Here is a 15,086-nt window from a genome sequence, read left to right on the forward strand (position 1 = left end):
CTGAAGGTTATTTACTGGGTCCACCGTTTGTTCACAGTCCAGCAATACTGATTAGCTGAAATGGATATATTTTTCATATCCTGAAGGAATCCGAGTTTAAAGTGCTCCACTTCATGGCAGGTTCTAATTATTTCTTGCCAACAGGAGATCCCCCTTCCCTAGCCAGCGCTGTGTATGTGTCCAAGTTGGCTCTTGCAGCTTGGTGGAGGAGGATCCCGCTGAGGTCTGGGACAGCGTGCTGCCTCTGCGGGGCTGGCTTCTGAGCATTCCCTGTTTGTGGGAAATGGAATGGCTGAGGTCAGGCAGCCAAGCCACTTCTTTGAATACTCTTCATATAACATTAAGACAGAGAGACAGGAGTAAAAAAAGGAACAATTTTTTCTTCCTGTATGGAATTAAAATGGGGAGCATCAAATGAAAACCCCAATAAACATCTCAGAGATACAGGAGAGAAAGGTGCTCATTGGGTAGGTGGCAGCCAGGCTACCAGCGTCACAGGAACAATGCAGTAGGATGTGCGGGCGAGGGAATGGTATGTACCTAAAGGAAACACAGAGTGTTGCAGCATAAAAATATCACAGAAAAAGATAAAAACTGCAGAATCCTTGTGGGCTTCAATTCCAAATTCTTAATAATAGGAAAGAAATACTGACCCCCTGATTAGGTGGTGGTAGTGATCAGGAAATATTAAGTGAGGTAGGACAAGCTGCAGCTTTAGGCCAGGTGGGTAACAGTGGGAGATCTCAGCTGCCCTCATAGAGCCTCAATCAGTTTGCAGAGGGAAATGCAGAAACACTTCGGAATGCAATAAATGATGCTCCTTTGAGCTGGTTTTAGAATCCACAAATCCTGGATTTGGTCCTGAGTGATGCACCAGGGCGAGCTGGAGTGGTGTTAACTGTGCCAGCTGATCTGTGGTGGTGACCATCATGTGCTTAGCTTTGACAGCAGGAGAGGGCACACCAAGTGAATGCTGTATACAGATACCCAGTTTCAAGAAAGGAAACTGTGTAAAAATGAAACTATTAGAAAAAACGCTAAAAGGATCAGTCCAAAAAACCAGACAGCCTGTGAGCTGCCTGGAGGCTCTTACAAATCCTGTAGTAGAAGCTCAGGAAATCTGTGTGTCAGAATTCAAGAAGGAACCAAACCCATACCAGACTGACCTTTTCGTGGGTCAATGAGAAGGCTAAGGAGGATGTCTCAAGGAAGGGATGGCATTCAAGAAATGAGAGCTTGCCCAACTGGAAAGAAAAAGAAAGCCTATAAACATGGCTGGTTAAATGTTACCAGGAAATACGGAGATGGGAAAAGAATTTGAAGAGCGCTTCACAAGGGATGCTGAAGTCTATGGTAAAAAGATTTTCAATACCATCAAAAGGAGAAACCTAAATAAGGCATCAGTGAGACTTTCTGGTGACCAAAATGTACAAAAGAGTTGTCAGGAACAAAAAGACCACAGCAAAGAAGCCTAGTGAGTTTTTTGCATCAGTCTTTACTGCTGAAAGTGCATCATGTAGCGTGTTCTTTATAGCAGATCAGTTGGAGGAGTCAGATTAGTTCAAAATAAATATACAGGAGCTTTTAAAACAGGTAACATGTAAGTCAGTAAGTCACCGCAGCTGCGTGGCATTGACTTGAGTCTTTGACAGGCTGGAGAAATAAGCTGATGATTATAATGAAGTTCAACATAGCGCCGGTCCCATTACTGGGACAGGGTGACGCCATGCTACAGCACGGGCTGGAAGGCAGCTTTGCCGGAGAGGACCTGGGCATTGTGGGGAAAAGCAGGAGTCAGGAGCATGCCCTTGCAGTGGAGCAGCCCACCACCAGCCAGAGCACAGCCCAGAGAGCGAGGGTCACTGGCCGAGGAAGAGGCAGTCCTTCCCTGCTCCAAGCTGGTGAGGTCACATCTGCAGAACTGTGTCTGGTCTGGGTGCAAAAAGGACGTGGATGTATGGAGCAAGGCTAGCAGAGGCCGCTCAGATGGGTGGTGGCTTTGGTGCCTGGCATAGGAGGAGAGGCTGAGAGAGCTGGGTATGCTCAGGATGGAGAAAAGAAAGCAAAGCAGCATCTTACTGCTCTCTGCACCTCCCTGATGAGCCAGACATACGGGGACCTGTCGGCCAGCCAAGGTCAGCCCAGCACAGAGGTGCACAGTGGAAGGACAAGAAGCAACGAAACAGACAGAAGTTGCAAGAAGGGTGATTCCAACTATAAAGAGAAACTTTTTCACCATGGTAACGGTCAAATATTGTCGAAGGTTGTCCAGAGAAGAATTGGAATCTTCCTCCTTGGAGACATTCACAGCTCAACTAGACAAGTTCTTGAGCAACCTGCTATAAATTGGCCCTGCTTTTGAGCAGCGCATGCTTTTCAAATTTTCAGCGAATTTCAAAACCTCCAGAAATTCCTTCCCATGTATTTTTCAATGAACCTGGACCTTAATGAAAGTGGAGAATGGAAAAAACCCACCATAAAGGAGTTATGGAGTAGTTGTCAGTGGAGATTTTAAAACCAAGATAGACCAGTATCTGCTGGAAATACTTGAGAGAGGTTGATGTGAACAAAATTATTTCTTGATGTCCTCTCCAGCCCTACCTCTCAGATGCAATGTGTTTTAATTTTTAACATGCTCTAACTGCTAGAAATTAAGAGAGGCCCAGACACAGACTGTTCATACTGCAACAGCCTAATGCAAAGTTTCTTACTCTTTTCTTTGAAGTAGTTGGCAGTGGTCACTGCTGGAAATTGTACGTTGGACTGTGCAGCAATGGATCTGACTCAGTCCATCAGTTTCTGCTTTTTCTCAAATTAGATAAAATGTTAGAACTGCCTTCTGCAGGCTTGTTACTGTAATAAATGTCACTTGCCGTATGAATGCAAATATGTTCCATTAACGTTTTTATGGGAAATGACTTTGCTTGAGGTCTTACTGGGACGAAATAATTTGAGGCAGATCTCAGAGTTCATTCCTGAAATCCGAGTCTGTTTCTTCTTAAAGAAGAAAAATAAATGTGGAGGGAGGAGAAAAAAGGAGAATGCATCATTTGTTGATACATGTGGGTTGCTCAGTAGTGCAGGAGAGGCTGATGGCATGCAGCTTAGTCTGTGTTCGCTCAAACAAGCTCTGACTGGGCTACTCTTGTTTTCTTCAAGCCAGCCTTCAGAAGACAAAATCCCTTTTATTGAATTTAAGTTGCTCAGGGCTATGCTTGGCCTGCCAGTTTGGTCACAGCAGAGTGCTGTGCATTAAAATAGCTGTTGGCTGGCTCCACTAGGCTGGTTAGCTAGAAAGCAAAAGAGAGTAAAGCAGAAGGTGACTAGATGAATAAAGTGAAGAAATTAATGGAAAGCAAGCCAAGCTTTATTTAAATCACGACTTTCAAGATCACAGCTTCATCTGGTTTTCTCCCTCTGCTGATCTGTTCAGATTATCAGCCTGAGGTAAGAAATAATCTGGCATTTCCTATCAAGCATCATCTTTTTGATAAAAGCAGGAACTGACAGTGATCTCTGGTGTCCCCAGCCCCCTTGCCTACTTTCCCTTACAAAATCCTTTCCACCTACCTCTCAGATCCCACCTCAGTACTGCCCTATTACTTGAATATAGGTAATCCTGCATATAAGGTGATTGCATACTTACAAGAGAAAGGGTGATTATGTGTATTTTAGGTGAATATATGTGTATACAGCCCCAGATATATATAAAGCAACACTAGGCCCTCTCTTATCAGCGTCTTACACAGCCCCTCCCTTTCCTGAGGCAAATATCTCCTTCATCTCCTTCCCACCTGCTCTACCGAAGCTCTTCCCCCCACCCCGCCACCCCCCACATACCCCACCCTCCCATTTTCTACTGTTAGCATGCTTCCGGATCCTCCTGACTTTCTGCTGAAACGCCTGGGCAGGTTGGTCCGTACAAGCGCAGGTCAGTATCTGGCCCATGAGCTAGATGTGCCTGCTGCTTCCCGATGACTTCCGATAAGAGTGACCCACCATGACCGGCAGCAGCCAGAGGTGCTCGGCGCGGGCAGAGGTCCGCAGGGACCATGCGCTCTTGGCAGGACTCTGCTGACCTGTGCAGCCTTGCTGCTAGGAAAAGCACAAGCACCTAATAAATACGAGATAATACTCAATTATGGATGAGTGGATAATTAGGTTGAGTTATGTGGATGAGTTATGATAATTAGGGTCTTTCCCATGTTGCTCTTTTTTGAAAGCAGTATGTGGTTGCTCTTCTCTCAACATGAAACGCTGCTAAAAGCCTATTATCATTTCATCTCATTAAAGCTACCTAAAACCTAAATATTCCCTTCATGTAACCTTTCTTTCAGGCTTTAGGCATAATGTAATAAATATTTTTGAAGTGAAAGATGGAGTAAACCAGATTTCCTGTTGTACGTCTTTGCAGGATAAATCTGCAGCTTCGTTCTTGCACCATTACTTCTTCTCCTGGATACACCAGTTACATGAACCGTTTCTGTAATTTGTTCCCTCTTCTCCTTTGTCTGTTGATAGTAAAGAACACTGTGATACCACAGTGATGGGCATGTGAAGTACTGGTTCAGACTTTCCATGACACCGTAAGGTCCTTGCACCAAGAAGCCTGGAATCTGATGCATGTGAGACACAAGCTTTACTGTTCTTTGACAGTTTCTTCCATATCAGGGTGATGGAGGAGTGCAGTGGCTTGCCAAACTGGCTTTTTGGGGCTTGATTAAACACTGTCATTAAATCCTCTTCTATCACCCAAAAAATGATAAGGTGTGCGGTAGGTGAGGTCTGAATGCTCCTTATTACAAATTCCAGTCCGACAGGGAGTTGGACTCAATGATCCTTACGGTCCCTTCCAACTTCAGATATCCTATGGTTCTATGACTTGAAGTTCCAGCATGACATGCTCTCAAGTTAAACAACCTATTCATGGCAAAGCTAAATTACAGAGCTGGGAGGTTTTACTGATCCTATGTGGTATTAAGGATTATAGTAGATTTTATGGTCATCTTATGAATTTTCTTGCTGAGAGAAAATGGGACTTGCTGTTTGGATGGTCTCAGAACTGCTGAGGCCTCAGCATTCCTGGTGAGCACCAGGAATGCAGAAGACAATGGTAATCGTACCTTCAGCTGTGTTGGGAAGTTTGCTGAACTTGTAAACTTTTTTTAATATTTTAACTTTTAAAATGTTAGTCCTCAGCTCAAAAAGCATCAGCTTTGGTCTTGCTCCTCTTTGGCATGAAACAAGAGATCTAGGTTACAATGCACTGTCAAAAAGTCTTTTTTTCTTTTCAAGCTCCACCATACTTCAAAATCCTTTTACCTTGAAAAAACCTATAGGTTGTTTCTGCAGGGACCTATAACATTTAGGGGTTTGGTCATACTATGTTATTGTCAGAAAATTGGGACTATTCTGTTCCTGAGGTATTTATTCCATACTGAGACAAAAGCTACAGAGGACAAAATAATGTGAACTCTGTTCGTTTTCTCATGCACATGCAAAAAATGGGGTTTGGGGTTCTTTTTTGTGGTAGTTTTGAAGGCTTTACATCCTATGCTGTTGACTTCCACCAGGTCTTTGTTCTCTGTAGTGGAAAGCCTTTGCAAGAGTTGAGCAGAAAGGGGGTATGTATGTCCCTGGTGCTCAGCGCTGCTGAGCAGGTAGCAAGCTGAACCTGCTGGGCTTTCTAAAGGAAGGAATTACAGCAATAAATCTTGGAAGACACAAATTGCTCATTCCTGTCCAGTAAGATGGAGTGCAGACAGAAGAGTGCCGACTAGTAAATTAATGTTTTGGGTTGGGGTTTTTTTTGCTTTTAAGTGCAGAGGTTTTAACAACCATGTGTAATGACAGGTACCTCTCATCAAAGTAAACGGTAGCATGCAAATGCTCCGATGAAGATCCGTCTCCCTGGATTTACGAGAAAAGCATTTGCCATCACCATCCTATACCATACACCCAAAACTCTTACAAAGGCAATGAGTGCAAGAATTTGGTGTTAATAAAAATGCCACGGAGAAATGAGAGCAGTGGCTATTGTTACATTTTCTCCCCTGTGTTCCAGAGGAGTTCATTCTCTAAAGAAATACAGGCTGTCCTACCAACATCCAGCCTGAAGCCCAGAATGGTATTTGCACATTTGAGTGATACCTCATACTTTAGGATTGTATCCTAATAGTGGTATTTAGAAGATGTGTTTGAAATACTTGCATCCACAAGAGGTTTTGCCATACCCGTGTGAATGTCATTTGAAACCCTTAGGTCAATAACAGGTCCCACACAGTGTCCACCAGCTTCTCAAGTCATTCTTCAGAATCCTCTACTCAGAATCGAGTAATTCTTCCTCTCACCCATGAAATCTGGTGTTTTCAGCCGACTAAGGTATCCTGAGATCGCTGCAAAGGATGAACCGGGGCTCATTAAACTGTCTACTCCATAAAACGGCCTGCAGTCATCTAGGCTTGAGAAAGGTAGCGACAAAGATTTTCAAATCCAGGTGTCCATTGTAAACACTTTCATTATGACATTGTACTTCTTATACAGGCTACAGCAAGATACTTGCCTATCACGGAGGAAATAGTTACATCTCACAGCTAGGTTGTAAAGGAACTTGGAGGACTATTGATCAACAATCAATCAAGGAGAGATTAAAGCTTCTGATCCTGTGAGCAAAGTAACTGATAAGAAATTTTCGGTTACTTAAGTGACTTCTCATTTGTGAGAGGAAGTGAATAGAGATGCCCAGCACACTGGGTGCTGGGAACTCAGGTGGGGTTGTGTGTCAGACTTTGCACAAATGCTGCACAGTTGTGCTGCACAAGAGTACCAAGCTCATGTAGTTGGAGAAAAAAACCCAGTTTAAAATAAATGCAATGCTTGCGCTACTAGAAAAGCCGCCCAAAAATATGACGTAAACACAAAAGACTTCTTCCCATCAACAAAAGAACTGCAAAAAAGAAAAAAAAACCTCAGTTCTTGGTTAATCTTAACTTCATCAGTTTCTATGAAATACCATGTTTTTTCTCACAGGTCTCTAGGGGTTTGTAAAGCAGTAGGAACAAAGACCAGTAACAAGAATGATAAAAGAAAAAAGGAAGAGTGATAGAGAAAACTTAACCAAAGAGCTTGAGAAGTGATAGGAGCACAAAGGTGTCTGGGAGTCAGATTTTTTTGGCTTCAACAGATAAAGGAAAAAAATCCTTCAGTCAAAACAGAAAAGATGGGAAGTTGTTGATTCAAATAACTATGTATCTAGTTCACAAGCCTGAAAACAGTGACATCCTCTAATATCTTTAGATCTGATAGAAATAAGAGTTACAGGACATTCTGAGAGTATTTTAGAGGAAGGGTTACTTTTTTAAAAAGGTAGGATGATGATGATGATGCTTGATGGTGATGAGGGGGGTGACAGGTGTTGAGCCATTCCTACTTACCATGCTGCAGGGAACAGTGCTCAGAGAAAGTTTCAGCTGTGGAACCAGAAGGTGACGCATTTCCACACTAAATGTTAATTGAAGAAAGCTGCCTAGTTCCATTTCTCAGTTAGAGGAAGGTTTTTCCTTACGTTCTTTGAGAGGGAACAGTGACCTGTGAGGAGTCAGCAGAGGTGGGAAATGGCCAAACAGGCAACATTGCTCTCTGCAGTATGAAAATTAAAGTTGGCCATCACTTTTGAATATTTGATCATATGCCTTATCTCTTTGTAAATAATATATTGGTACAGAGGTAAAACACCCTACGTGCAGCCTGCACCCAGACTGCCAGAGCTGGAGTGCCCTGACAGTTCAGAGGCTTCCCTCCTTCTGAATAGTGACCGGCCAGCTGGGACCTAACTACAGGCATTTTCCACTGTAGGTCGCCTCAGCTATGCATAAACCATTGCTGGTCAGATGCTCATCCAAATTATCTTTAAAAAAACTCAGTAGAGTCCACTCCAGACGGAGTCCATCAAGGAAATTTCATAGTCACAGAATGGTTTGAGTGGGAAGGGACCTTAAAGACCATCCAGTTCCCACCCCCCTGCCACAGGCAGGGACCCCTTCCATCAGCCCAGGCTGCCCCCAGCCCCGTCCAGCCTGGCCTTGGGCACTGCCAGGGATGGGGCACCCACAGCTGCTCTGGGCAGCCTGGGCCAGCGCCTCGCCGCCCTCACAGGGAAGAATTTCTGCCTCATCTCTCATCTCCATCTCCCCTCTCTCATGTAAAGCCATTCCCCCGTGTGCCATCGCCACCTGCCCTTGCCCAAAGCCCCTCCCCAGCTTTCTTGCCGGCCCCTTTAGGCACTGGCAGGTGCTCTAAGGTCTCCCCGCAGCCTTCTCCTCCCCAGGCTGAGCCACCCCAGCTCTCCCAGCCTGTCCCCACAGCAGAGCTGCTCCAGCCCCTGAGCATCTCCATGGCCTTATTCCAGCAGGACCACAGCCTTTGTATGTTCCAATGTGTAAATTCATCTACCAGTAAAAAGTTTTCCTTGAATCCTAACATAATGCTTCATTGCTCGGTTTGAGCCCAGTACTCATTGTCCTATCCTGGGGCATATGGAAAGCAATATATTACTTGCCTCTTTGCAACGAGTGTTGTAGATTTGAAGTTTCTTATGTTGTTTCCTCTCATTCTTTCAGTCTTTCAGTCTTTTGTCATTGTCATGATTTACAGACCTCTGGTCATTCTTCTTTACTCTCTGTCCTGGTTATAGCTGGGATAGAGTTAATTTTCTTCCCAGTAGCTGGTACCGTGCTGGGTTTTGGATTTGGAATAGGAATGTTGATACCACACTGATGTTCTGGCGGTTGCCAAGCAGTGGTCAAGTACTCCAGCTTCTCACACAGCCCCACCAGGGAGCAGGCTGGGTGGCACAAGGAGCTGGGAGGGGACACAGCCAGGACAGCTGATAGTGGCCAAAGGGATGTTCCAGACCATATGGCGTCATGCTCAGTATATAAACCAGGGGGAAAGCTGGCTGGGGGTCCCTGCTTGAGGTCTGGCTGGGCATGGGTCAGCAGGTGGTGAACAATGGCATTGTGCATCCCTTGTGTTGTATATTCCAATTCATTTTTTCTACTATTACTATTGTTGTTATTATTGATAATAATATTACTATCATTATTTTCCCTTCCTTTTCTGTCCTATTAAACTTTCTTTATATCAACCCACAAATTTTACTTTTTTGTTCCCCACCCCTCTCCCCCATCCCACTCAGGGAGGGGAGCAGGCGGAGGGCTGCGGTTTGCTCCACTGCCCGCCAGGTCAAATCACCACAGGCCTTTTTGGCAGCCAGCATGGGGCAATTTCCCCAGCTGACCCTTGGGGTTTTTTTGAAATTCCAGCACTCAGGCTGGAGGCAGTAGCTGAGCAAGGTTGTTGCCTTGCTGGGGTTGTGAACTCAACTCGTTTGCAAACCCCTTTTTGCAGAACTGCTGCCTCATCTGTTGGGTGTTTATCTAGTTGATGTGTTGAAAGTAAATGCAAGAGTTTGCCCTTGCCTTAGTAGATAGAATACAGCTTATTTTTTTCAAACCGTTTCTTCAGTTTCTCTAATAATTTAGTATTTTAGTATATTTTGTCTTTTTTCTTGTTCTATAAAGCGGTAGGAGGTCACCATGGTGTGATGCCATCTGCAGATACAAGAAGAAAATACTTCATTCTATCAGCCATGATATCAATGAAAATATTGAATGGTACTAAATCTAAGAGCAAAGCTGTAAAGCCCCACAAGAGGATGTCAGAAGCATTGCTGAGGTGAAGGTGTATTGTGTTAATAGTTTCTCTCCTATACCTAGGTTTTGATATTTTACTACAGAAGAAAAGTAGTTTGCTTTGGCACGATTTGTTCTTAAAATCTCCATGTAGACTATTACTTAGCATACCTTCTAAGTATTTACAGCTGGTTTTATTTTGTGTTTTTTCCCCAAGAACCGAGGTTAAGCGGACTGGTGTACAGTTGTTGGTTCCTTCTTAGTTTCTAGGTGTAAGCTTTCTGGATAGCCTCTTCTAGCCTCTGGACTGTCACGTTATAAAACTTGGTGCTTTCAGAGATGAACACAAAAGCTCTGAGATCACCTCAGCTTTATTTAAGTACCAGAATCTACGTACTCTGATGAATTTCCTGTCTGTCTTGTCTGGTTTTTCTAATCTTTTACCCTAAGGTTGTAAATACCATGTCCTGGGCAGTTAATATTTAATATTAGACCACCATTGGATTTTTTTTTTGTTTTAATAAAACCTAACCCAAAGAGCTCGAACCAGAACGCCAGGGCTGCCTCCTGACCACCACTGCATCTTGCGCTGCTGCCTGCGGCTGGGCTTTGGCAGGGAGGAGGGAGCCTGCTGCCTCCAGGGCGCCTCTTCGCTGGGGTGTGTGGCCCAGGAGCTGTGTCTTATTACCCATTCAAGGTCAGATATATCTAGAACTGGTGTCAGATACTTTCTGGACAAGTTCAGTAGCAATTAGACACGTACCTCTGTTGTATTTTCAGCAGGCTCATCGCTGTCTTGTGTGACTGACACACTTTTGAACATGCAAGAGTTCAGATGCTTCTCCTGAGTCCATCCACATTGTAGTATAGATTAGCTGTAGTATAGATCAATGCTATTTCTCAGTGGCTGAGTGTACGACAGGCACTTAGGCTTTGTGTGTAGCAGCCATGAAAAACTTCTGTTGCCACATTTTAATATTTAGCACTCTTACCCTCCAGAACAGTGCAGCTGCATACAAACCACCTGCTGCAGATAGTTCTCAGCTTAGGGTAAATTCCAAACCATGCTGAGAATTGCTTGAGAGGGCTGGTTAGTCTGGGCTAAAAATAAGGCAGGGGCCATACTAACTATCTAACAATATGGGTGCCTAAATTCCAGTGCCTCTGCCAGGTGCTTTTTATTTCACCAGCATAGGCATCCTCTTTGCAAACTTTCAGGCTGAGCATCAGGTGCCATTTAAGTTTAAGAACCTGGAAGGCTTAGGTGTTGGTGGAGAATCAGCAGCCTGATTTTTTTTTTTTCTGGGCTTGTTTAGCCTTGAGAAGAGTTGTGGGGGTCTTTTTGTGTATTGGTATATGGCGTTTGCAAGAAAGATGATGAAGCCAGACTCTCTTCAGGGGTGCTGTGACAGAACAAGAGGCAATGGGCACTATCTCACTTCCATTTAAACAAAAAACTTGTAGAGGAATTGTAGAGGAATGAAGGCAGGTTAATTGACATTGATAATATGCAGCTGTGGGCTGGCTTCAGGGGTGGCGGGTTGGCTGATGTGGATAAGGTGCAGCTGTGGCTGGTTCCTGCTGAGTAGTTAAATAGCTCTAAGGTGTATGGAGGAGCAGTAGCTAATGTAGAGAGACCTGGAAAAAGCAGAGGGAGGAGAGGGAGTGCTCTGGTTGTAGGAGAGACAAGGAGAAGGATGCAGCAGAGGCAAGAAGCAGGGTGGACTGGCCTGAAGAGTATGAAGAAACAGCACAAACAACAGTAGTTGAACTGTTGAAACCTTGTGGGGGATAGGTGGCTGTGCCGAGGCAAGGTGTGTTAACTACTTCTTGTAGTAGCTCATACTACTGGTATGTGATGGTAAAAGCCTTGTTGCGGTTTGTTAGTGCTGTGACAAAAAATGTTCTTATGATGTAAGTGCTCAAACACTGCAACAGGTCACCCCAGCAGGTTGTGGAATCTTCACCCTTGAAGGTATTCAGAGCTCACCTGGACAATGTCCTGAACAACCCACTGTGGTTGACATTGCTTTGAGCAGGGGTTTGGATTAGTCTGTCTCAAAAGGTCCTTTCCAACCACAATGACTCTGCGCTTCTGAGTTACGGTAAAAAATTAAATGGACTCTTGGAAGCAATAGAACAAAGAACACTGATCTGTCATACAAAATAGCCCCTGTACAGTTTCCAAAAGGCCCCTTGAGCAGTGTGAGGGATGTGTCTTCTCGAAGTTCTCTGCAAGGTTGTCTTTGTTCCTGAGGACTTGAGTACTTTAGGTCATGAGGGTGATCTCAGGCTTCGGACAGGATTTCTGAAGGAAGGGATTAAGGACAACGTTGTGGTTTTTATAGACACAGTCCTGCTTTGCAGCAGAACAAAGGTTCGTGAGCTTCAGATGGAGCCCCAAGAGCCACAGAGCCTCAGGAAGCTCCTGAGGCTGCAAGTGAAACACATCTCCTGCACTTGTCCTCACAGCTGATTGTACCAGGATGCAGGGAGAGACCGTGGGGCCTTGGCTTTGTGACACAGTTTTGGGGAAACCAGTAGGCCCTATCAGTGTCACCTATGCCAAGACTGTTCAGGTGGAAAGAGTGGTGGCAGTGCTTCTGCCTACATTGTGTACCTACCCCAAATGTCAAGATGAGATGAGATAAGGGGAGACAAGATGAGATGGGATGAGACGCGATGAGATGAGAGTCGGGGTTTTGCCCTGGCTGTACTGGCAGGTCTGTCCTAGCTCCTTGCCCACCCCAGCCCTGTTCCTTGGCGTGTGAGCAGAGCCCACCCTGTGCCATCAGCTCCTCCATGCTGCTTGGGGGAAGAGGGTTTTTTCTGACCCTTCTCCAACAAACAGTGTTTCTGCACTTCAGTTTCTGGGTTGATTTATTTTTATTTTTCACACCGTTCATTTTAACTCCCAGGCTGTTTTGTTTCTTCTTGCCTGGGACCTGCTTTACCAAGCAGTTTTTACATGGGAAATTTCCACGTCACTAAGAGACTCCTGAAGTGGCCATCAGATCACCCAGGAGGACACAGAAGACGGGCTTGTAGGTGTGTCAGTCAAGCAAGGCTCATTTGCCAGCTGCAAACCCACCCACCATGTGGGGTTTGCCCAAAGAAAGGAAGTGCCATCCACACATCCAGCCCAGCTCCCATCAGGGTCAGCTCTAGATACCCACAGTAAAACAAAACTGAAACCCTGACAGTGTCTGTCCCCTTCGTCCTGGATCTGTCGCTCTCCACCATGCCTCCAGGAGCACTGGTGCATATCAAGCTCTTCCATCCAGCTTCTGGTTTTCTACCCAAATAGTTTCTGAAAATGGTTGTGAAACTGTCTTCTCAAACCAGGATCCCCCACCTGAGGTCCTTCTGAAAACACTGTGGTAGAAATTGATGCAATCTCAAGATCAGATGCAAACAGATAGGTGTGAGAAGACAACCCATCTCTCAAGTACACGGTGAGAGGCAAAGGCACCACGGCCTTAACCATCCTTAAGGATGGTTTATTATCTTTTATAATAATTATTTATTATGGTTTTTGTTATGTCTAGTAATGCAAAGGCACAACAAGCCTTAACTTGTGCCAGTGTGAATGCACCCTCTGCACAGGACCCAGAGACCACCAGGATAAGGAAATCTAATTTGGGGACTGGAGCATCTCTGCTCTGGGCAAGACTGAGGGAGCTGGGCCTGCTCAGCCTGGCGTAGGGCATGGTGCAAAGGAGACAGAGCCACGCTCTTCCCAGTGGTGCCCAGTGTCAGGACCAGAGGTGACAGGCACAAGCTGAACCACAGGAGGTTCCCTCTGAACATCAGGAAACGCTTCTCAGTGTGAGAGTACCTGAGCACTGGCGCAGGTTGCCCAGGGAAGTTGTGGAGTCACCCACCTTGGAGATACTGAGAAGCTGTCTGGGCACGGTTCTGGGCAACCGGCTCTGGGTGGCCCTGCTTTAGCAGATGGACCTCCACAGGTCCCTTCCAGCTTCAACCGTTCGGTGATTCTGGAATGAATTGGTGTTAGAAGCAGACTCTATGTGCCATCTCGTTCCTCAGGCAGTTCTTAGCCAGGGAGACCTGTCTGCGATAAAAGATGTCTCCCCAGCACCGAGCGGACACCTTCTTGTGTCTGGCAGCCAGAAGGATAGCTCTGAGTTGTGTTGGGCCGCCTAAGCAGCGTCTTAGGATTCCACTGCAAAAATGGACTGAACCGGTACAAGGCTCTGCAGTTTTTCTCTCTGTCTCTTCTTGGTTCATAAAACTGGCTTCTTCACCATCCAGCCCAGCTGCCCACAGGTTTTCCCTGAAACTACAGATTCTTGTGTAATTGCCTAGTCGTTTTCCCAGCAGTGGTGATGGCTGCTGGTGAAAAGCACCAAACACAAGGATCACAAGGTCAGGGCTCACTGGGAAAATGCATTTGTTCAGCAGTCTCCCTTCAGGTGATGCTTTGGAGGGGCTGAGAAGAACTAGTATGTCTGGAGGCAGTGACCATGCTTAAATTTAATGTCTGTGGATGATGGCGATCGCTTCAATGGACAGTGTTTTCTGGCCTTCAGCACGCCAAGCAGCAGGTACTGGAGTTCAGCAGCTCCACCGAGCACCACCACGCTTTTGCTGTACATGTGGACAGACTGCCTGAAAGCCCTGTGTAACACAGCATGAGATAGCAGGTCTCGATACACATTTATTTAACATCAGATTATAACAGCTCAACGCACTGAAAAACTTCGTTTAACCCCAGCATCACTGCCCAGGTGATGAATTGAAAAAAAGGGAGAACTGGGACCTACAGAAAGCACAAGAAGTTAGTATGGGCTTGCTGCAGAAGCTATTTCAAGACCTTGTAGAGATGTTTCTGTCAAACTATTTCTAGGCGTTAATGAAACTATATGGTGCCAGACTATTATGATCAGAAAAGGGGGAACATATGTGAGTCACTCTGTCAGCAGCATGTTGTGATGTTTGGCAGTGGTGTAGGTACCAAGACTCTAGCTGTAAGTTATTCTGACTTTTCCTCACTAGCTGACGTATGGGAAGGTCAGTGTTTCTCTAGGACTTTATGATAAAAGGTAGAACTGCATTTTTTCCCAGGGAAGCATGTCAGTGTTTTAGGAACAGATAGGTATGGTGCATTTTTTTCTGAAGGTCTTAAAAAAAATGGCAAATAGAATTCTTCAGACAGATAGTGAGGATGATGAGCCAGGTCAGCCTTTCAGCAGCCGCCCACCCTGAGGTCAGACCATGTCAGTCATAAAACGGCATCCCGATGTGCCCCCGTAGCCCAGCTCAGCACAGCTGTTTTCAAAGTTTTGCAGCTTGGGCTGTAAGTACCGTACCCTGGTGTTCAGGAAATACAGGGCTGGATCCAAACTGTGTCATATGTGGTAATGGGTAATG

At 45.3% G+C, this 15,086-nt stretch overlaps 1 protein-coding gene across 17 annotated transcripts in view; it reads left to right on the forward strand.

The window, feature by feature from the left end:
- The window catches only part of DTNB (dystrobrevin beta), a 214,843-nt gene that overhangs the window by 128,586 nt on the left and 71,171 nt on the right, over nucleotides 1–15,086 (forward strand). The gene's annotated exons all lie outside the window — the stretch shown is intronic.

Source organism: Falco peregrinus, chromosome 7 (assembly GCF_023634155.1).
Source record: "Falco peregrinus isolate bFalPer1 chromosome 7, bFalPer1.pri, whole genome shotgun sequence".
Classification (NCBI taxonomy): domain Eukaryota; kingdom Metazoa; phylum Chordata; class Aves; order Falconiformes; family Falconidae; genus Falco; species Falco peregrinus.